General features: G+C 42.0%; 1 protein-coding gene and 1 pseudogene across 5 annotated transcripts in view; both read left to right on the top strand.

Moving 5' to 3' along the window:
• Positions 1-24,213, top strand: part of FLT3 (fms related receptor tyrosine kinase 3) — a 133,582-nt gene that overhangs the window by 37,317 nt on the left and 72,052 nt on the right. The window lies entirely within an intron of this gene.
• Positions 1,491-22,620, top strand: LOC141581676 (tetraspanin-13 pseudogene; annotated as a pseudogene).

Raw genomic sequence — 24,213 nt, forward strand, 5'->3', positions numbered from 1 at the left:
GACTCAAGAAAGGGTAATCGTTGCTGTTGGTTCTGGAGGGCTTAAACAGAGGTGTGATATGCCCTGATTTGTACTTTAGAAAGACAATTCTGTCTGTGTGGGGAATGAATATGGGGCCAACACTACAGCAGGGAAGTTGTTGGCAGTAATCCAGGCCAGAGATGACAATGAGGGCTTGAACTAGGGCGATGGTGATAGAGATGTGGAGCTGAGAATTGCTTTGAGAATTATCAAGTAGTCAAAATGTTAGCTGGGCGTGGCCGTGTGCACCTGTAAGCCCAGCTACTCTGGAGGCTAAGGCAGGAGGATTGCTTGAGTGCAGGAGGTTGAGGCTGCAGTGAGCTATGATCCCGCCACCGCACTCCAGGCTGGGTGGCAGAGTGATACCCTACCTAAAAAAAAAAAAAAGAGTCAAAATGTAAGGGTTGACAATTTCCTGGGTGATGGGAAATGAGGAAGAGGGAGGAATCAAAAATGGCTTCTGGGTTTCTGGCTTCTGTGACACTGGAGGTTTTGCTACTGAGGAGGATTGGGAGAGAGAGAGAGGAGAGAGAGAGTTAGGAAGAGGTGGGGCTCAGGGAAGAGAAATGTGAGTTAAATTTCCATTTGAGTTTAAGGTTCCTGGGGTCTACCCAGGTATATAGTTATAGACACAGAAGGTATAAATTAGGAACTCATGAGCAGATATTTATATTTATTATTATTATTATTTGAGACAGAGTCTCACCCTGTCACCCAGGCTGGAGTGCAGTGGTGCAATCTCAGCTCACTGCAACCTCCACCTCCTGGGTTCAAACGATTCTCCTGCCTCAGCCTCCCAAGTAGCTGGGACTGCAGGCGTGCTCTACCATGCTGGCTAATTTTTTGTATTTTTAGTAGAGATTGGTGGGGGTTTCACCATGTTGGCTAGGCTGGTCTTGAACTCCTGACCTCGTGATCCACCCACCTTGGCTTCCCAGAGTGCTGGAATTACAGGCATGAGCCACTGCACCCAGCCTATTTTTTATTTTTATAGAGATGAGGTCTTGCTGTGTTGCCCAGGCTGGTCTTGAATGCCTGAGCTCAAGCAATCCTCCCACCTTGGCTTCCCAAGGTGCTGAGATTAAAGGCATGAGCCTCTGTACCCAGCCTCACGAGCAGATAGATGGTAGTCAAAATTATGAGAATTTACAGAGAGAGAATATTGAATGAATGAGTTCAGAAAATGAAACCTTAGAGTTATCCAGTCTACTGCCCTCATTTACCAGAGGAAGCAAATGGGGCACAAAGAGGATAAATGCGTTGCTCAAATGCAGTTATCAAAGCTGAGAACTTTCTTACTTTCTTTTTTCTTTTTTTTTTTTTTTTTTTTTGAGACGGAGTTTCGCTCTTGTTACCCAGGCTGGAGTGCAATGGCACGATCTCGGCTCACCGCAACCTCCGCCTCCTGGGTTCAGGCAACTCTCCTGCCTCAGCCTCCTGAGTAGCTGGGATTACAGGCATGCGCCACCATGCCCAGCTAATTTTTTGTATTTTTAGTAGAGATGGGGTTTCACCATGTTGACCGAGATGGTCTCGATCTCTTGACCTCGTGATCCACCCGCCTCAGCCTCCCAAAGTGCTGGGATTACAGGCTTGAGCCACCGCGCCCGGCTTCAAAGCTGAGAACTTTCAAAAGCTCTGGTCTCCAACTCTTTGTCTCACAGAAGACAACGTGAAAATGAAGTGTCTTAACATTCTCTGGTTTGTTTCATAATGTGTAAATTTACAGCTCTTTAAAGTTTTAGATTAATGTCAGTGTTTTTTCTGACTTACCCCCATCCCAGTACTGTCCCTTCAAAATACACCACTCTGAGAGCTCTTTTTCAGTTCCAGAGTTGTCCTCACTGCTCAGAATGTGTTTGGAACTGGACTGTGGGAATTTCCATTAAGGTTTTAGAATGAATTTTTGGAAAGAACCTTAGTATTGATGGCAAATTTCCTTTGGCTTTTTTTTTTTTGAGACAGGTCTCACCTGCCACCGATCTCTTTCTCACCCATTCTGGAGTGCAGTGGCGTGATCATGGCTCACTGTGGGCTTGACTTCCTGGACTCCCACCTCAGCCCCCTGAGTAGCTGAGACCACAGGTGTGCACCACCACACCGGGCTAATTTTTGTATTTTTGGTAGAGATGTGGTTTTGCCATGTTGCCCAGGCTGGTCTCAAACTCCTGAGCTCAAGTGATCCTCCTGTCTTGGCCTCCCAAAGTGCTGGGATTACAAGTGTGAGCCACCAGACCTGACCAGCTTTTTAAAAAGTCAGGTTTATTGAGCTATAATTTTCATACAGTAAATTTCATTCTTTTTAGTATGCAGTTTTATGAGTTTAAGAAACAAATACAGTCATAGAACTGCCACCACTATCAAGATATAGACATTTCCATTCCCTTCAAAAGTTCCCTCATGGTGAGGGGGCAGTGGGACTCATGCCTGTAATCCCAGCACTTTGGGAGGCCAAGGCCAGAGGATCACTTGAGGTCAGTAGTTCGAGACCAGCCAGGCCAATATAGTGAAAACCCATCTCTATTAAAAAAAAAAAAAAAAAAAAAAAAAGCGAAATTAGCTGGGCATGGTGGCAGACTCCTGTAATCCCAGCTACGCAGGAGGCTGAGGCAGAACTGCTTGAACCCAGGAGAAGGGAATTAAATGAGCCAAGATGGCGCCACTGCACTCCAGCCTGGGTGACACAGCAGGACTCCATCTCAAAAAAAAAAAAAAAAGTTCCGTTATGCCTTTTATTATAGTCAACCCTGATCCCTACCCCAACCAGTAAGTTCTTTTCTTCTTTCATCATTTTTACCCTCAAAGAATGTCATGTAAGTGGAATCTTATGATACATAGCCTTTGAGTGTGTTTATTTCACATAGTGGAATTATCAGATTTTTCTATGTTGTTTTGTATATCAGTAGTTTTTTCTTTCTGCTGCTGAGTAGTATCCTATGGTATGGTTAGGCTCAGTTTGTTTATCCATTAACCAGCTGACTGGTCGTTTGTTTGCTTCCAGTTTTTGGCAATGATGAATACAACAGCTAAAATATTTGAATACAGGTTTTTGTGTGAGCATAGATTTCATTTCCTTTGGCTAAATACCTCAGAGTGGTATTGTATTGCTGCATTGCATGCTAAGTGAATGTTTAACTTCATGAGAAACTGCCAAACTGTTTTTCAAAGTGATTGTATCATTTGTCATTTACCCCAACAACGTGTGAGAATTGCATTTGCTCAAGGTCATCATCGGCCTGTTGTATTGTCAGTGATTTGGATTTGGTTTTCAGCCATTGTAATAGGGGTGTAGCAATGTATTACTGTGGCTTAAATTTGCATTTCCCTAATAACTAATGGTGTTAAGCATCTTTTCATGTGTTTAATTGTCATCCTATATTTTGTTTGGTGAAGTGTCTCCTAAAATCTTTTGCCCATTTTAAAAATTGGATTGTTTGTTTTATTATTATTAGGTTTTAAGGGTTCTTTGGGTATTATGGATACAAGAACTTTTTCACACATATATCATCAAAATGTTTTCTCCAGTCTGTGGCTTGTCTTTCTTATATTTTTTTCTTTCTCTTTCTTTTTTCTTTTCTTATTTTTATTTTTATTTTTTTTGAGACGGAGTTTTCGCTCTTGTTACCCAGGCTGGAGTGCAATGGCACAATCTCAGCTAACCGCAACCTCCGCCTCCTGGGTTCAGGCAATTCTCCTGCCTCAGCCTCCTGAGTAGCTGGGATTACAGGCACGTGCCACCACGCCCAGCTAATTTTTTGTATAGAGACGGGGTTTCACCATGTTGACCAGGATAGTCTCGATCTCTTGACCTCGTGATCCACCTGCCTCGGCCTCCCAAAGTGTTGGGATTACAGGCGTGAGCCACCGCGCCCGGCAGCAGTTCTTTTTTTTTTTTTTTTGAGATAGGGTTTCGCTCTGTCGTTCAATCTTGGCTCACTGCAACCTCCATCTCCTGGGTTCAAGCAATTCTCCTGCCTCAACCTCCCGAGTAGCAAGGATTATAGGCATGTGGCATCATGTGCAGCTAATTTTTGTATTTTTAGTAGATACAAGGTTTCACAGTGTTGGCCAGGCTGGTCTCGAACTCCTGACCTCCAGTGAACCACCTGTCTCGGTCTCCCAAAGTGCTGGGATTACAAGTGTGAGCCACTGCGCCCAGTTGTCTTTTCATTTTTTAAGAATTTTTTTAGGCCTGGCTCGGTGGTTAATATACGAAAAATATAAAAATTAACCAGGCACGGTGGTGTGCACCTGTTATTCCAGCTACTATGGGGGCTGAGGCATGAGAATCGCTTGAACCTGGGAGGCCAAGGTTGCAGTGAGCCGAGACTGTGCCACTGCACTCCAGCCTGGGCAACAGAGTGAGACTCCATCTCAAAAAAAAAAAAAAAAAAAAAAAAAAACAAAAAAACAGAGAATGTTTTCTGAGGAGCAAAAGTTTTTCATTTTGGTGAAGTCCATTAGTGGAAAAAAATTAACTCTCGACTGAACACTGCTCTGATTCCACCTAACCCAGCTTAAATGCAATACATGAAAGAACAAAGTGTTTACCATAAATTTAATTGCATCCCAGAAAAAAGTTCAAGAATATTTAACAGAAGACAGAAACATCTGACACCAGGTAAAATTCACAATGTTTGACACCCAATTATAAACTTACTAGACAAACAAAGAAGAAAAGTTTAACTCATAGTAAGGAGAAAAATCAGTCACTCAAAAAGGATCCAGAAATGACACCAAATGTGGAATTAGTAGGTAAGAAAGTTAAAACGGTTATTGTAACAGTATTCAATGTATTTCTGAATGAGTAAGGGTTGTACAGATTAAGCAGAGACATACATCATAAATATAACAAATTATCCAAATTGAACTTCTAAGGGAGAAAACTCAACTACATTGGAGAGGATTAGTAACAGATTAAACATCGCAGGAGAAAAGATTAGTGGACTTGGAGCCCTAGCAATAAAAACTATACAAAATGACCAGAGAAAAAAGACCAAATAACGTGAACAGAGAATTAGGGAGCTGCGGAACTGCAGGTGGTCAGATATATGTGTAATTAGAGTCCCTCAAGTAGAGAATGGGGGAAAGGAAGATGACAGAAAAGATAGTTGAAAAATAATGGAGGAAAATTGATAAAATCAGTTAAAAATGATAAACCTATAGGTTCAGGAAGCCCAGTGAAACTCAAGCACATGACTAAGGAAAACTACCAAAGGCCCATTATAATGAAATTTGTTAAAGCCAGAGACTAAGAGAAAATCTTAAAAGCATCCAGAGAAAAAAGATACGTTCATTTGGCAGACTTCTTGTCATGAATGAGGTAAGTCTAAAGAGAGAAGAAACACTGCAACATCTTTTAAGAACTGCAGAATGGGCCAGGTGCGGTGGCTCTCGCCTGTAATCCCAGCACTTTGGGAGGCTGAGGAGGGTGAATTACGAGGTCAGGAGTTTGAGACCAGCCTAGCCAACATGGTGGAACCCCATCTCTACTGAAAATACAGAAAATTACCTGGGTGTAGTGGTGGGCGTCTGTAATTCCAGTTACTTGGGAGGCTGAGGCAGGAGAATTGCTTGAGCCCGGGAGGTGGAGGTTGCATTGAGCAGAGACCACACCACTGCACTCCAGACCTGGTGACAGAGCAAAACTCCATCTCAAAAACCAAACCAAACCAAACAAAAACAACTGAAGAATGCTTGGGGATGCTGAGGCAGGAGGATTTCTTGAAGCCAGGAGTTCAAGATCAGCCTGGGCAACATAGCAAGACACTGTCTCTACAGAATAAGTAAATAAAATAATTAGCCAGGCATGGTGGTGTGTCCTTGCAATCAAAGCAGAGGCTGAGGTGGGAGGATTGCTAAAGCCTAGGAGTTCAAGGCTGCAGTGAGCTATGATCATGCCACTGCACTTCAACCTGGGCAACAGAGCAAAATTAATAATATAAATTTGTAGTTCTATATTTTTTTCAAAAAATCTAAAAAATGAGAAACAAATGGTGTTTCAGATGTACAAAAACTGAAAGAAACAATCACTACCAGACTGGCACAATAGGAATTGTTAAAGAAAGTTCTTGAGACAGCTGGGCAGGGTGGTTCATACCTTCAATCCCAGCACTTTGGGAAGCTGAGGTGGGCGGATCCCTTGAGGTTAGGCGTTCAAGACCAACCTGGTCAACATGGTGAAACCCCATCTCTACTAAAAATACAAAAATTAGCTGGATGTAAAGGTGCAAGCTTGTAATCCCAGCTACTTGGGAGGCTGAGGCAGGAATATTGTTTGAACCTGGGAGGCAGAGGTTGAAGTGAACAGAGATTTCACCATTGCACTTCAGCATAGGTGACAAAGCAAACTCCTTCTCAAACACACACACACACACACACACACACACACACACACACACACACGTACACGTTCTTCAGACAGAAGGAAAATAATACAAAATGAAAATCTGGGCCGGGCATGGTGGCTCATGCCTGTAATCCAAGCACTTTGGAGGCCAAGGCTGGCGGTTTACCTCAGGTCGGGAGTTCAAGACCAACCTGACCAACATGCTGAACCCATCTTATTTAAAAAAAAAAAAAAAAACTGGATTCACAAAAAGGAACAAAAAATAGTGGGAATGATAACTACTTGAGTAAGTACAGACATTTCCTTATTATTTAAATCCCTTTAAAAGACAACTGACTATTTTATTTTATTTTATTTTTGAGGTGGAATTTCACTCTTGTTGCCCAGGCTGGAGTGCAATGGTAGGATCTTCACTCACCACAACCCCTGCCTCCTGGGTTCAAGCGATTCTCCTGCCTCAGCCTCCTGAGTCTGGGATTACAGGCATGTGCGACCACACCCGGCTAATTTTTTGTATTTTTAGTAGAGATGGGTTTACTCCATGTTGGTCAGGCTGGTCTTGAACTCCCGACCTCAGATGTTCTGCCTGCCTTGGCCTCCCAAAATGCTGGGATTACAGGTGTAAGCCACCATACCCAGCCAACAATTGACTGTTTAAAGCAACAATAATAATAATAATAATAATAGTGTCTTGTAGGGTTTATAACTTATATAGAAGTACAGTGCATGCCAGCAATACCACAAAGCCTGACAGCAATACCGTAAATGAAATGGAAATATACCAGTGTAAGGTTCTAGTATTAGCTATGAAGTAATATCTAACATCAGTTAAAGGTAGACTGTGTTATGGTAAACATGTATACTATGAACCTTAAAGTGACTACTAAAACAACAAAGCATTGTAGGTAATAATCCACAAAAGGAAATAAAGTGGAATAACTTTTTAAAGAGCTCAGTTACTCCCAAAGGAGGCAGAAAAAAGAAGGGAATAAAAAACAGATGAGACAAATGGAAAACAAAGAACAATATAGTAGATTTAAATCTAATCATGTCAATACTTTTTGTAAATTAAAATGATATAAATCTAATCATGTCCATACTTTCTGTAAATTAAAATGATATAAATATCATAAAAGGCAGAAGTTTCAGATTTGGCTAAAGAAAAAAAGTAAGACCCAACTGTATGCATCCTAAATGAAACCTGTCCTGGATATGTTTTTTAAGTTTAATTTTTTATTTAAAGAAGGGGTCTTGGCCGGGTGTGGTGGCTCATGCTTGTAATCCAAGCACTCCAGAGGCCAAGGCAGGCGGATCACCTGAGGTCGGGAGTTCAAGACCAGCTTGACCAACATGGTGAAACCCCGTCTTTAAAAAAAAAAAAAGAAAAAAGAAAAAGGAAGAGGTCTTGCCATGTTCCCCAGACTGGTCTCAAACTCCTGGCTCAAGTGGTCTGCCCATGTTGGCCTCCCAAAGTGCTGGATTATAGGTGTGAGCCACCATGTCCAGCCCTAGCCCTTAATATGAATACACAAATAGGTTAAAAGCAAATGGATGGGGGAAAAATCCCATTCTAACACTAATCAAAAGAGAGCCAGAGAGTTAATAATAATATTAAACAAAGTACATTTCAGAGAAAAGAATATTGCTAAGAACAAAGAGCCATTTCATAATGCTGTAAGGCTTGATTCATCAAAAGGACGTAAAATCCTAAACATGTATGCATCTCATAACAGAACTTGCAAATACATGGGGCAAAATCTGACTGAACTGCAAGGAGAAATCAACAAATACACAATTATATTCAAAGTGTATGACTCTTCTTTTTCAATAATTGATAGAACAAGGACAAAGAAATAAGTAGGCTATCGAAGACTTGAACAGCATTGTCAAGCAACTTGACCTAATCACATTTATGGAACATTCCACTTAACAATAGTCACAATAGTCAAATGCACATCTTTTTTCTTTTCTTTCTTTGAGACAGAGCCTCACTCTGTTGCCCAGGCTGGAGTGCAGTGTCACAATCTTTGCTCACTGTAACTCCACCTCCTGGGCTCAAGCGATTCTTCTGCCTCAGCCTCCCGAGTAGCTAGGACTATAGGCATGCACCACTAGGCCCCAATAATTTTTTGTATTTTTGGTAGAAACAGGGCTTCACTATGTTGGCCAGGCTGGTCTCGAACTCCTGATCTGAGGTGATCCGCCCGTCTCAGCCTCCCAAAGTGCTGGGATTATAGGTGAGAGCTACCAACCTGGCTTGCACATCTTTTCAAGTGCACACTTAACTTCAAGGTATATTCTGAACCATAAAACAAGTTTCAGTAAATCTTTAAAGATTCAAGACATACAAAGCATGTCTTCTGACTACAGTGGCACTAAATTAAAATTCCAGCCTGGGCAACATGAAAAAACCCCATGTCTACAAAAAATAGGAAAAATAATTGGTGGCATTTGCCTGTACTCTCAACTACTCAGGAGGCTAAGGTGAGAGGATCACCCGAGCCCAGGGAATTTGAGGTGGCAGTGTGCTGTGATCGCACCACTGCAGTCCACCCTGGGTGATGAGTGAGACTCAAAACAAAAAACAAACCAAATTAATGCCCACAGGACATTTTTGTAAAATAAATAAATACAATTAATTAATTAAAATTAATAATAGAAAGAGGCCATTACAGTAGCTTGTGCCTATAATCCCAGAATTTTTGGAGGCTGAAGTGGGAAGACCACTTGAGGCCAAGAGTTTGAGACTAGTCTGGGTAACATAGCAAGACTTCATCTCTCAAAAAACAACAACAAAAAAAACCCAAAAACAATAGCGAGGCATGGTGGCCTATGTCCATAGTCCTTGCTAGTTGGGAGGCTGACCTGGGAGATCATTTGAGCTTAAGGGTTCAAGTCCAGCCAAGGCAACACAGCAAAACACCATTTCTTTAAAAAAAAAAAAAGAAAGAAAGAAAGAAAGAAAAAAAAGTAAGCAAAAGAAAGGAAACACAGTAATAATCATCAGAGTGAAAAATAAAAGAAAAAGAAAAGAGAAAAAAATTAGAGAAAATTGGTGCAATTAAGGACAATAAAAGATCAATAAAATTAGTAAACCTCTAGCCAAACTGATAAGAAAAATAGAAGACACAAATTGCCAACATCAGGAATGTGGGTAGTATCACTACATAATCTACAGATATTAAAAGGTTAATATGGAAATCTTACTAACAACTTTATACCTATAATTTGACAACTTTGATTAATGGAAAAAATTTAAAAGATGTACTACCAATGCTCATTCAAGAATAATTGATAACCTAAGTAATGCTATAATAAAGCAATTTAATCCGTACTTTAAAATATTCTCACAGTGAAACTTATTGGAGCAGATGACTCTCACTGGGAAATCCACCAAACATTTAAAGAAGAAATAAAACCAATTCTATACAGACTCTTCCAGAAAACTGAAGAGGTGACACTTCTCAACTCATTCTATGAAGCCAGCACTACTCTGATACCAAAACCAGACAAAGCTTAAAAGAAGAGTATAGATCAGTAACTGCTATGATGTAAATGCAACAATCTTTAGTAATATTTTAATAAATTGAATTCAATGATATATAAAAAAGATAATAGATGATGTCCAGCTGATGCTTATTCCAGGAATGCAAGTTTGGTTAACATTTGAAAATCAATCAATATATTTATAGACTAAAATGGACATTATTACTCAAGAAAAAAAAAGAACAAAACCAAATCTATCTGATCATCTCAACAGATACAGGCAAAGCATTTGACAAAGTTCAACATCCGTTACTGATAAAAACATCTTAGCAAACTAGGCATAGAAGTGATTCAGCTGGGCATGTGGTGGATCATGCCTGTAATCCCAGCACTTTGAGAGGCTGAGGTGTAAAGGATTGCCTGAGCTGAGGAGATCAAGACCAGGCTGAGAACATGACAAAACCTTGTCTTTACAAAAAATACAAAAATTAGCTGGGCATCGTGGCTGCTGCCTGTAATCCCAGCTACTTGGGAGGGTGAGGTTGGAGAATCCCTTGAGCATGGGAGGCAGAGGTTGCAGTGAGCTAAGATCGCACCACTGCACTCCAGCCTAGGTGACACAGTGAGATTATGTCTAAAAAAAAGATCTTCCTGGAGTGGGCAGCAGAAATAATAAAAATAAGAATAAAAAAATAAAAGTCTGGGCACAGAGGCCCATGCCTATAATTCCAGTGATTTAACAGGATGAGACTGGGGATTGCTTGAGGACAGAAGTTTGAGACCAGCCTTGGCAACATAGCAAGACCCCATCCCTACAAAAATTTAAACAATTATTTATTCATTTATTTATTTATTTACAAGATGAGATTTCACCATGATGGTCAGGCTGGTCTTGAACTCCTGACCTCAGGTGATCCACCCACCTTGGCCTCCCAAAGTGCTAGGATTACAGGCATGAGCCACCGCACCTGGCCTGTTTATTTATTTATTTTTATTGCATTTTAGGTTTTGGGTTACATGTGAAGAACATACAGGATTGTTGCATAGGTAAACACATGGCAGTATGATTTTCTGCCTTCCTCCCTATATCTGGCATTTCTCTCCATGCTATCTCTCCCCAACTCCCCACCTCCTGCTGTCCCTCCCCTATTTCCCCCTAACAGATCCCAGTGTGTGATGTTACCCTTAAACAATTTTTTAAAAATTAACTGAGTGTGGTGGCATGTGCCCGTAGTCCTAGGTACTTGGGCAGCTGAGGTGGGAAAACTTTGAGCCCAGGAATTCAGAGTTAGAGTGAGCTATGATAATCCCACTGCATTCAAGCCTGCGTGACAGAGCAAGAACCTGGCTGTAAGAATCAAAGTAGTCCAGGCATGGTGGTCACGCCTGTAATTCCAGTACTTTGGGAGGGTGAGGTAGACAGATCATCCGAGATCAGGAATTCAAGACCAACCTGGCCAACATGGTGAAACCATGTCTCCATTAAAAATTAACCAGACATGGTGGCAGGTGCCTGTAATCCCAGCTACTCAGAGGCTAAGGCATGAGAATCACTTGAACCCAGGAGGCAGGGGTTGCAGTGAACCTATATCACGCCACTGCACTCCAGCCTGGGTGACAGAGCAAGACTGTCTAAAAAAAAAAAAAAAAAAAAAATCATGAAAGAGAAAGGAACTTACCTTCCTCAAACTATAATTAAGAGTATCTGTTAAAACCCAATAGCTAACATTACACTTAATAGTAAAAGAACAAATATTTTTCCTAAGGTCAGAAACAAGGCAAGGATATCCACTCTCACTTTTTAAATTCAGCTTTATGCTGGAGATTCTAGCCAATGTATTAAGACATGAAAAAGAAATGAAAGGCATCCAGATTGAAAAGGAAGATATAAAACTGTCTTTATTTGCAGACAACCTGATAACCTGTGTAGAAAATTCTATAGAACCTACAAAAAGTGACTATAACTAATAAGTGAGTTCTGTAAGTTTGCAGGATGTACTATCAGTGTGGAAAAAAATTGTCTTTCTATATCCTAGCAACTAACAATCAGAAATTGAAGAGAAAAATACCAAAATAGGATCCAAAATTATGAAACAGGGAGAAAGAGGGACAAGAGCCATACTGAAAACTATAAAGCATTGGTAAGAGAAATTAAACAAGATCTAATTAAAAGGAGTGATATGCCATGTTTATATATTAGAAAACTCAATATTGTTATAATGTCTGTTTTATCCAAATTGATTTAGCAATTCAATGAAATTCCTTTTAAAATTCCTGTAGACCTTTTTGCAGAAATTGACAAACTGATTCTAAAATTCATATGGAAATGCAACAGAACTAGAATATCTGATAGAACTCTAAAGAAGAACAAAGTTAGAGAATTTATAGTAGATTCCAAGGCTTATAATAAAGCAATAGTAACCAAGACAGTGTGGAATTGGCCTCCAGGTAGACAAACAGATTAATGGAACAGTACAGCAATTAGCGATCTAGAAATTGACCAAAAATAAATGGTCAATTTTATTTATTTATTTATTTTAGATGGGGTTTCACCATGTTGGTCAGGCTGGTCTTGAACTCCCAACCTCAGGTCTTCCGCCCACCTTGGCCTCCAAAGTGCTTGGATTACAGGCGTGAGCCACTGCGCCCGACTGGTCAATTTATTTTTTATAAAATTGTAAAGGTAATTCAGTGGAGCAATCAGTCTTTAAACAAATGGTACTGGAACAATGGCATATTTGTATGCCAAACTTTGATCCATATGTCATGAAGTATGAAAAGTTAACTCAAAATAGATTATAGACCTAAATGTAAAACTGAATGTAAAACAAAACTATATGACTTCTAGGAGAAAAGCTTTCTGATTTGAGATTAGGTGAAGATTTTTTAGATACAAGGCCAACAGCATGATCCATAGAAGAGAAATTGATAAATTGGACATCTTCAATATTAAACATTTCTGATCTTCTAAAAACAAGCCACAGACTGGCAGAAAATATTTGCCAATTACATAAGTGACAAAGGACTTGTATCCAGAATATATGTAATTTTAAACTCGCAAAACTCAGTAATACAAAGTTTCAGTTAGGAGGAATTAGTTCTGGATATCTCTTGTACAGCATGATGACTATAGCTGATAATAATGTTAACATAAGGCTGGGCGTGGTGGCTTTCACCTGTAATCCAAGCACTTTGGAGGCCAAAGCGGGCGGATGACCTGAGCTCGGGAGTTCAAGACCAGCCTGACCAACAAGGTGAAACTCCATCTTAAAAAAAAAAAAAAAAAAAAAAGAAGAGCTGCTGTGGCCACAGTTTCCAGAGCGGGTCCGAGCCGCCGCGGGCACGCCGCGCACTACAGTACCCCCGGCTCCGGCCCCCACCTGCGTCCGCGCTGCTGCCCTGCCTGGGTCAGGCCCCAAAGGCAAGAACAAAGCGGCTGTCCGGGAAGCTCCGCCGGAGTCGAATTTACGTGCGGCTGCTGGCAACCACAGGTTCCAAGATGGTTTGCGAGGGCTTCGCGTGTTCCAAGAACTGCCTGTGCGCCCTCAACCTGCTTTATACCTTGGTTAGTCTGCTGCTAATTGGATTGCTGCGTGGGGCATTGACCACCACAGTCTCCGAGTGGTCGGCGTGGTCATTGCCGTGGGCATCTTCTTGTACATGATTGCTTTAGTGGGACTGATGGGAGCCGTAAAACACCATCAGGTGTTGCTATTTTTTTTATATGATTATTCTCTTACTTGTATTTATTGTCCAGTTTTCTGTGTCTTGTGCTTGTTTAGCCCTGAACCAGGAACAACAGGGTCAGCTTCTTGAGGTTGGTTGGAACAATACAGCAAGGGCTCAAAATGACATCCAGAAAAATTTAAACTGCTGTGGGTTCCGAAGTTTTAACCCAAATGACACCTGTCTGGCTAGCTGTGTTAAAAGTGACAACCCGTGCTCGCCATGTGCTTCGATCATAGGAGAATACGCTGGAGAGGTTTTGAGATTTGTTGGTGGCATTGGCCTGTTCTTCAGTTTTACAGAGATCCTGGGTGTTTGGCTGACCTACAGATACAGGAACCAGAAAGATCCCCGTGCTAATCCTAGTGCATTCCCTTGATGAGAAAACAAGAAAGATTTTCTTTCCTATTCTGATCCTGTTTACTTTCTGTAGTTTTATGTTAAGCTCGATTTGCCAGTTGAAGGAAGGAAACACTGTCTGGAAAATTACATTATAGACAGTGGAATTACATATTTTTACTCTGCATTTCTCTAAATGTTTTTTTTTTTTTTCTTTTTCCGTTGCTGAAAAATATTTGAAACTTGTGGTCTCTGAAGCGCAGTGGCACCTGGAATTTACTGTATTCAGTGTCGGGCACCGTCCACTGTGGCCTTTCTTAGCATTTTTACCTTCAGAAAAACTTTGGCACCACTGTGTCGATCATTTGGTGAATCCAAATGTACATCTCACTGGTATAATTATATGCAGCACTGTGCTGTGTAGATAGTTCCTGCTGGAAAAAGAGTTGAAGTTTATTTAAATCAGAAAGTATGAGATTCTATTATGTTAAGGGAAATCCAAATTCCCAATTTTTTTTTTTTTTTTTTTTTTGGTCTTTTTAGGAAAGATGTTGTGGTAAAATGTGTTAGTATGAAAACAATAATTTACTTGTAATAGTATTTTATGATTACACCAATGTATTCTAGAAATAGTTATGTCTTAGGAAATTGTGATTTAGTTTTCGACTTTTACAGGTAAGTGTGAGGGAGAAGTGGTTTCATGAAATATTCTAATGTATAACATTTCCATCAGAATGGAATGAGTTTGAGTAATTCAGGAAGTATATCTATATAATCTTGATATTGTTTTATAATAATTTTAAGTCTCAAAGACTGCATTTTTAAACAAGTTACTATTAATGTGTTGGCCCACATAGCAAAGAGATACTTGATTATCTTAAAAATTGTTAAATACCTTTTTCATGAAATTTCTCAGTATTGTAACAGCAACTTGTCAAACCTAAGCATATTTGAATGTGATTCCCCATAATTTGAAATGAAAATTGTATCATGTGGCTCTGTATATTCTGTTAAAAAGTTAAAGGACAGAAGTCTGGGCGCGGTGGCTCACGCCTGTAATCCCAGCACTTTGGGAGGCCGAGACGGGTGGATCACGAGATCAAGAGATCGAGACCATCCTGGTCAACATGGTGAAACCCCGTCTCTACTAAAAATACAAAAATTACCTGGGCATGGTGGCGCATGCCTGTAGTCTCAGCTACTCAGGAAGCTGAGGCAGGAGAATTGCTTGAACCCAGGAGATGGAGGTTGCGGTGAGCCGAGATCGCGCCATTGCACTCCAGCCCGGGTAACAAGAGCGAAACTCTGTCTCAAAAAAAAAAAAAAAAAAATTAAAGGACAGAAACCTTTCTTTGTGTATGCATGTTTGAATTAAAAGAAAGTAATGGAAGAATTGAAAAAAAATGTTGATATAGTTTGGATATTTTTTGCTCCAAATCTCATGTTGAAATTTGACCCCTAATGTTTTATTTATTTAGTTAGTTTTTGAGGCAGAGTCTCTCTCTCTCTCACTCAGGCTGGAGTGCAGTGGTACCATCTCCGCTAACTATAACCTCCACCTCCTGTGCTCAAGTGATTCTGGTGCCTCAGCCTTCCAGGTAGCTAGGATTGCAGGCATGCACCACGATGCCCAGCTAATTTTTGTATTTTTAGTAGAGATGGGGTTTCACCATGTTGGCTGGGCTGTTCTCGAACTCCTGATCTCAGGTCATTTTTCCTCTCCACCTTGTGCTCCCAAGTGCTGGGATTACAGGCATGAGCCACCACGCCCAGCCAGATCCCTAACGTTTTAGATGGAGCCTAGTGGGAGGTGTTTGGGTCCTGGGGGTGGCCCCTCATGAGTGACTTGATGTCATCCTGTGGGAATGAGTGAGTTCTCATTCTATTAGTTCCTACAACACCTGATTGTAAAAACGAGCCTGGCATTCACCTTTTCTCTTTTCCTTCCTTTCTCACCATATAATGTCTGCTCCCCTTTGCCTTCTGTCATGAGTGGAAGTGATATGGTTTTTCTGTGGCCCCACCCAAATCTCAACTTGAATGGTATACTCCAGAATTCCCATGCATTGTGGGAGGGACCCAGGGGGAGGTAATTGAATCATAGGAGCTGGTCTTTCCCATGTTACTCTTGTGATAGTGAATAAGTCTCACAAAATCTGATGGGTTTATCAGGAGTTTTCGCTTTTACTTATTCCTCATTTTTCTCTTGCCACCACCATGTAAGAAGTACCTTTCGCCTCCTGCCATGATTCTGAAACCTCCCCAGCCATGTGGAACTATAGGTCCAATTAAGCCTCTTTTTCTTCCCAGTCCTGGGTATATTTTTATCAGCAGTGTGAAAACGGACTAATACAGTAAATTGGTACTAGTAGAGTGGGGCGTTGCTGAAAAGATATCTGAAAATGTGGAAGCAACTTTGGAACTGGGTAACAGACAGAGGTTGGAACAGTTTGGAGGGCTCAGAATAAGACAGGAAAATGTGGGAAAGTTTTGGAACCTCCTAGAGACTTGTTTAATGGCTTTGACAAAAGTGCTGATAGTGATATGAACAATAAGGTCCACGCTGAGGTGGTCTCCGATGGAGACGAGGAACTTGGGAACTGGAGCGAAGGGACAACTCTTGTTATGTTTTAGCAGAGACTGGCGGCATTTTGCCTCTGCTCTAGAGATTTGTGGAGCTTGGAACTTGAGAAAGATGATTTAGGGTATCTGGCAAAATAAATTTCTAAGCAGCAAACCATTCAAGAGATGACTTGGGTACTTTTAAAGGCATTAAGTTTTACAAGGGAAGCAGAGCATAAAAGCTGGGAAAATGTGCAGCCTGACTATGCAATAGAAAAGAAAAACCCGTTTTTTGGTGGAAAATTCAAACTGCTGCAGAAATCTGCATCAGTTGCAAGGAGTCTAATGTTAATCTCCAAGACCATGGGGAAGATGTCTCCAGACCATGTAAAAGACCTTCACAGCAGCCTCTCCCATCACAAACCAGAGAGAAACCCAGGAGAAAAGAGTGGTTTCCTAGGCTGAGCCCAGGGTTCCTGTGCTGTGTGCAGCCTAGGGACTTAGTGCCCTGTGTCCCAGCAGTTCCAGCCATGACTGAAAGATGCCAATATACAGCTCAGGCTGTTGTTTCAGAGGGTTGAAGCCCAGAGTCTTGGCAGTTTCCACATGGTGTTGAACCTGTGGGTACACAGAAGTCAGGAATGAGGTTTGGGAACCTCTGCCTATATTTCAGAAGATGTATGGAAATGCCTGCATGCACAGGCAAAAGTTTGCTACAGGGGTGGGGCCCCCATGAAGAACCCCTGCTAGGGCAGTGCGGAGGAGAAATGTCGGGTCGGAGCCCCCACACGGAGTTCCTACTGGGACAGTTCCTACTGGAGCTATGAGAAGAGGGCCACTGTCTTCCAGACTCCAGAATGGTCGATCCACCGACAGCTTACACTGTGTACCTAGAAAAGCTGCAGACACTCGATGCCAGCCAGTGAAAGCAGCCAGGAGGGAGGCTGTACCCTGCAAAGCCACACGGGCGGAGCTGCCCAAGACCGTGAGAACCCATCTCTTGGATCAGCATGACCTGGATGTGAGACCCGGAGTCAAAGATCATTCTGGAGCTTCAAATTTGACTGCCCCACTGGATTTCAGACTTGCATGGACCCTGTAACCCCTTTGTTTTGGCCAGTTTCTCCCATTTGGAATGGCTGTATTTACCCAATGCCTGTACCCCCATTGTATCTAGGAAGTAACTAACTTGCTTTTGATCTTACAGGCTCATAGGCGGAAGGGACTTGCTCATCTCAGATAAGACTTTGGACTGTGGGCTTTGGGGTTAATGCTGACATGAGTTAAGACTTTGGGGTTCTGTTGGGAAGGCATGATTGGTTTTGAAATGTGAGGGCATGAGATTTGGAGGGGACAGGGGCAGAATGATATGGTTTGGCTCTGTGTCCCCACTCAAATCTCAACTTGAATTGTATCTCCCAGAATTCCTACATGTTGTGGGAGGGACCCAGGGGGAGGTAATTGAATCATAGGGGCCTGACTTTTTTTTATCTTGTGATAGTGAATAAGTCTCACGAGATCTGATGGGTTTATTGGGGGTTCCGCTTTTGCATCTTTCTTATTTTTCTCTTGCTGCCACCATGTAAGAAGTTGCTTTCACCTCCCACCACGATTGAGGCCTCCCCAGCCATATGGAGCTGTAAGTCCAATTAAACCTCTTTTTCTTCCCAGACTTGGGTATGTTTTTATCAGCAGTGTGAAAATGGACTCAAATATGAAGCTTCCTGAATTCCTCACCAGAAGCAGATGCCAGCATCATGCTTCTCACACGTATGACAGAACTATGAGCCAAATAGCTGGTCGCAGTGGCTCACGCCTGTAATCCCAGCACTTTGGGAGGCTGAGGTGGGCAGACGACGAGGTCAAGAGATCGATACCATCCTGGCCAACATGGTGAAACCCTGTCTCTATTAAAAATACAAAAATTAGCTGGGCGTGGTGGCATGCGCCTGTAGTCTCCGCTACTCAGGAGGCTGAGGCAGAAGAATTGCTTGAACCCGGGAGGCAGAGGTTGCAGTGAGTTGAGATTGCGCCACTGCACTCCAGCCTGGTGCCTGGCATCTGGCAACAGAGCAAGACTCTGTCTCAAAAAAGAAAAAAAAAAAAAGAACTGTGAGGCAAATAAATAAACCTGTCTTCCCTCCTTCCTTCTTTCTTTCCTTCCTTCCTTCCTTGTCCTTCCTTCCTTCCTTCCTTCCTTCCTTCCTTCCTTCCTTCCTTTCCTTTCTTCCTTCCTTCCTCCCACACTATCACCCAGAGACAGGATCGCACTCTGTCACCCAAGCTGCAGTGTAGTGGCATGATCACAGCTCACTGCAGACTTGACCACCCCAGGCTAAGGTGATCCTCCCACTTCAGCCTCCTGAGAAGCTGGGCCTAGAGATACATGCTACCACGCCTGGCTAATTTTTGTGTTTTTTATAGAGACAGAGTTTCACTGTGTTGTCCAGGCAGGTCTCGAACTCCTGGGCTCAAGCAATCCTCCCACCTTGGCCTCCCAAAGTGCTGAGATTACAGTCCTGATTCATGCTACAAACACTGCCTTCTCTCTCCCTTCTGGAGCAGAATGCCTTTTCTCCTCCTGCCTTTGGACATTAGACTGTGGTTCTTTGACTGTTGGACTCTGGCACTTGCACCAAGATCCCACTGGGGGCCCTCAGGCCTTTGGCCTCAGACTGGGGGAGGCATTGTTGGCTTCCTTGGTTTTGAGGCTTTTGGACGTTTAATGGGCCACATTACTGGCTTTTCTCATTTCCTGGCTTGCAGACAGCCTGTCCTGGGTCTTCGCCTTTGTAATTATGTGAGCCAATTCTCTCTAATAAATTCCCTTTTGTACATATATGAAATACATGTATCCTGTTGGTTCTGTCCCTCTGGAGAAGGCAAATGTATACAATGAAATAAAATAAACATCAGCATTTGATTATATTTGGTAATATATTTTCTCTTTTTGGGGCCATTGTAGGTACTCATTATTTGTTAATTGCATGGATGGATAAATAAATAAATGTCAAAATGCTCATAGTTTTAAAATGCATTGTTTATGAGAAAATTGCTAAGAAAGGCCAGGTGCAGTGGCTCATGCCTATAATCCTAGCACTTTGGGAGGCTAAGGCGGGTGGGTCACAAGGTCAGGAGTTTGAGACCAGCCTGGTCAACATGGTGAAACCCCATTTCTACTAAAAATACAAAAAATTAGCCTAGTGTGGTGGTGCATGACTGTGATCCCAGCTACCCGGGAGGCTGAGGCAGGAGGATCACTGGAGCCTGGGAGGCAGAAGTTGCAGCCAGTCAAGATGGCCCCACTGCACTCCAGCCTGGGTGACAGAATGAGGCAACGCCTCAAAAATAAATAAATAAATAAAAAGAAAATAGCTAAGAGAGTAGATTTTAGACATCTCAGTATGAGAAAATAAGTACATGAAGTGATGCATCCTTTATTTATTTATTTATTTATTTTTTGAGACAGAGTTTCACTCTTGTGAAAGCTGGAGTGCAATGGCACGATCTCAGCTCACTGCAGCCTCCACCTCCCAGGTTCAAGCGATTCTCCTGTCTAAGCCTCTTGGGTAGCTGGGACTATAGGCATGCACCACTATGCCTGGCTAATTGTTGTATTTTTAGTAGAGATGGGGTTTCACCATGTTGGCAAGGCTAGTCTTGAACTCCTGATCTCAAATGATCTGCCTGCCTTGGCCTCCCAAAGTGCTGAGAGTACAGGTGTAAGCCACTGCAACCAGCCTAGTGATGCATCTATTTTTTATTGGTACACAATATTTTACATATTTATGGGGTACATATGATGTTTTGTGACATGCATAGAATGTGTAAGCACCAACTCATATTTGAGGCAATCATCACTTTGAATATTTATCATTACTATGTGTTGGGAATATTTCAAGTCCTCTTTTCTAACTACTTTGAAATATATATACCACTGGGTGCAGTGGCATGTGCCTATAGTCCCAGCTACTCAGGAGGCTGAGGTGGGAGGATCACTTGAGCCCAGGAGTTCTGGGCTGTAGTGCGCTATGCTGATTGGGTGTCTGCACTAAGTTTGGCATCCATCTGGTGACCTCCTGGGAGTGGCGGGGGGACCACCAGGTTGCCTAAGGAGGGGTGAACTGTCCCAGGTCAGAAACAGAGCAGGTCAAAACTCCCATGCTGATCAGTAATGGGATTGTGCCTGTGAAAAGCCACTGCATTCCAACCTGGGCAACATAGTGAGACCCCATCTCAAAAAGAAAAAAAGAAAGAAAGAAAAATATATACCTTCTTGTTTACAAATGGCCAACAAATACCTGAAAAAATGCTCAACATCACTAATCAGTAGGGCAATTCAAATCAAAACCACAGTGATGTATATGTTAATTAGCTTGATTTAATCATTCCACAATGTACGTATATATTAAAACATCACATTATACTCCATGAGCATATATTTCTGTGAATTATAAAATAATAGTTTTTTAAAATGATTTGATTTGGGCAAAAGCTGTGAGCAGACACACCAGCAAAGTGGTTATAGAATGTAATGTCATCATCTAAATGGATGTTCAGTGTTCATTAGTCAGGAGGTAAATACAAATTAAAACCACAAAGAGGGCTGGGTGCAGTGGCTCATGCCTGTAATCCCAGCACTTTGGGAGGTCAAGACGGGCAGATGATTTAAGTCCAGGAGTTCAAGACCAGCCTGGGCAAAAAATACAAAAATTAAATTAGCCAGATACGGTGGTGGACACAGGTTGTCTCAGCTACTCAGGAAGCTAAGGTGGGAGGGTGGCTTGAGGCCAGGAGGTTGAGGCTGCAGTCAGCTCTGATCATGCCATTATGCTCCAACCTGAGTGACAGAGCGAGACTCTGTCTCAGAAAATAAAAAACAAAAATAAATAAAACCACAATGAGCTACAACACACTTATTAGAAAGGCCAAAATTTTTAAGTCTCATCATACCAAGTGTAAGCAAGGTATGAGGCAACTGGAATTCCATACACTGTGAATGGAAATATGAAAGCTCTGTCCTCTTTGGAAAACAGTTGGGCACTTTCTTAAAAAGTTACAGATACACCTACCATATAACCTAGGCATTCAACTCCTTAGTATTTACCCAAGAGAAATGAAAGTGTATGTCCATATTAAGACTTTTATATAAATAGCAGCTTTATCAGTAAGAGCAAAAGTGGAAACAGCCCGTGTGTGTCCACAGATGAATAGATTAAAACATTGTGTTTATGTCTATACAACAGATTACTACTCGGAAATTAACGAATGAACTACTGATATCTACAACAGTATGGACAAATATCAAAAAAATGCAGAGTGAAAGAAGCCAGACTACCCATCCTATAAAAAAAACAGTTCATACTGTGTGATTCCATTTGTGTGAAATTTTAGAAAATGCAAACTAGTCTATAGTGAACAGAAAACAGATCAGAGGTGGCTTGGGTGTGGGGGAATGGGATTGGTAGGAGGGCATGATATCAAATCTTTGTGAGGAAATCTGGGAGTGATGGGTAAGTTTGCTTTCTTTAAAAAAAATTGGTTTTTTTTGTTTGTTTGTTTTAGAGACAGGGTCTGGCTCTTTTGCCCAGGCTGGAATGCAGAGGCGTGATCATAGCTCACTGCAGCTTCAAACTCCTGGCCTTAAGCTATCCTCCCACCTCAGCCTCCCAAGTAGCTGAGACTACAGGCTCATGCCACCACACTTGGCTAATGTTTTAATAACTAAGTTTTGTAGAAATTGGATTTCACTCTGTCTCTCAGCCTGGTCTCTAAGTCCTGGTCCCAAGTGATCCTCCCACCTTGGTTTCCCAAAGTGCTGGATTACAGAGGTGAGCACCATGCCCATCCTTAAATTCACTATTCTGATTATGGAGATGGTTTTATAGATATGTATAAATTTACTAAATTGCATACTTTTTTTGAGATGGAGTCTTACTCTGTTGCCAGGCTGGAGTGCAGTAGCACAATCTCGACTCACTGCAACCTCCACCTCCTGGGTTCAAGGGATTCTCCTGCCTCAGCCTCCCGAGTAGCTGGGACTACAGGCATGCACCACTATGCCCAGCTAATTTTTTGTATTTTAGTAGAGATCGGGTTTCACCACTGCCAGGACGGTCTCGATCTCTTGACCTCATGATCCGTCCACCTTGGCCTCCCAAAGTGCTGGGATTACAGGCATGAGCCACTGTGCCCAGCCACGACATTGTATACTTTTAATGTACACAATTTATTATAAGCGAATTATACTTATAAAATAATTTTTAAATTTTTTTAAAAGACACGAGTAAAAACATTAAAGAATAGAACAGGAAAAGTTCTTACTTTCTGAGACTGTCTCAGATTACAAGGTTACGAAGATGGGTGAACACATATATTACCTCTTGTCACTATCTACAGACCACTCAAGTGACAGTAAAAAATTCCCCCTCCCCTTTTTTTTTAAGAGATATGCCCATTGATGATAGACTGGACAGGGAAAATGTGGCACAGATACACCATGGAATACTATGCAGCCATCAAAAATGATGAGTTCGTGTCCTTTGTAGGGACATGGATGAACCTGGAAACCATCATTCTCAGCAAACTGACACAAGAGCAGAAAATCAAACACCGCATGTTCTCACTCATAGGCGGGTGTTGAAAATGAGAACACATGGACGCGGGGAGGGGAGCACTACACACTGGGGTCTGTTGCGGGGAAATAGGAGAGGGACAGCGGGGGGTGGGGAGTTGGGGAGAGATAGCATGGGGAGAAATGCCAGATATAGGTGATGGGGAAGAAGGCAGCAAATCACACTGCCAGAAGTGTATCTATGCAACAATGTTGCATGTTCTTCACATGTACCCCAAAACCTAAAATGCAATAATAAAAAAAGGCAATAACCTCTCTAAAAAACAAAAACAAAAACAAAAAATAGATGAAGTCTCACTCTGTCACCCAGGGGCTGGATTGCAATGGTGCAATCGTATCTCACTGCAGCCTCGACATCCCATGCCTGAACGATCCTCTCCTACCTCAGCCTTCTGAGTAGCTGGGACTACAGGAGCACACCACTATGCCCAGTTAATTAAAAAAAAAAAAAATTTAGAGACACGATTTTACTGGATTTCTCAGGCTGGTCTCAAACTCCTGGCCTCGAGCAATCCTCCCACCTCAGCCTCCCAAAGTGCTTGGATTACAGACGTGAGCCATCACACCCAGCCAAAAAAATGCTTTTAAAGAGATAAGCAAATTTGTTAAGAGAATAGATCTTGGCCGGGCACAGTGGTTCACACCTGTGTAATCCCAGCACTTTGGGCGGCCAAAGTGAAAAGAATATCATGTATACAAATAATCATGTCCTCCGTCAAAACTAGCCTTATTTCATTTTTTAATTTTTACTTTTGTTTTTTGAGACAGTTTCGCTCTTGTTGCCCAGGCTGGAGTGCAATGACATGATCTCTGCTCACTGAAATCTCTGCCTCCTGGGTTCAGGCAATTCTCCTGCCTCAACCTCCTGAGTGACTGGGATTACAGGCATGCACCACCATGCCTGGCTAATTTTGTATTTTTAGTAGAGACGAGGTTTCGCCATATTGGCCAGGCTGTTCTCAAACTCCTGATGTAAGGTGATCCACCTGCCTCAGCCTCCCAAAGTGATGGGATTACAGGTGTGAGCCACCGCACCCAGCCAAACTAGCCTTATTTCAAAAGCTTAAGAGCCACATGTAGTCAGTGACTATCATAT

Source organism: Saimiri boliviensis, chromosome 16 (genome assembly GCF_048565385.1).
Source record: "Saimiri boliviensis isolate mSaiBol1 chromosome 16, mSaiBol1.pri, whole genome shotgun sequence".
Classification (NCBI taxonomy): domain Eukaryota; kingdom Metazoa; phylum Chordata; class Mammalia; order Primates; family Cebidae; genus Saimiri; species Saimiri boliviensis.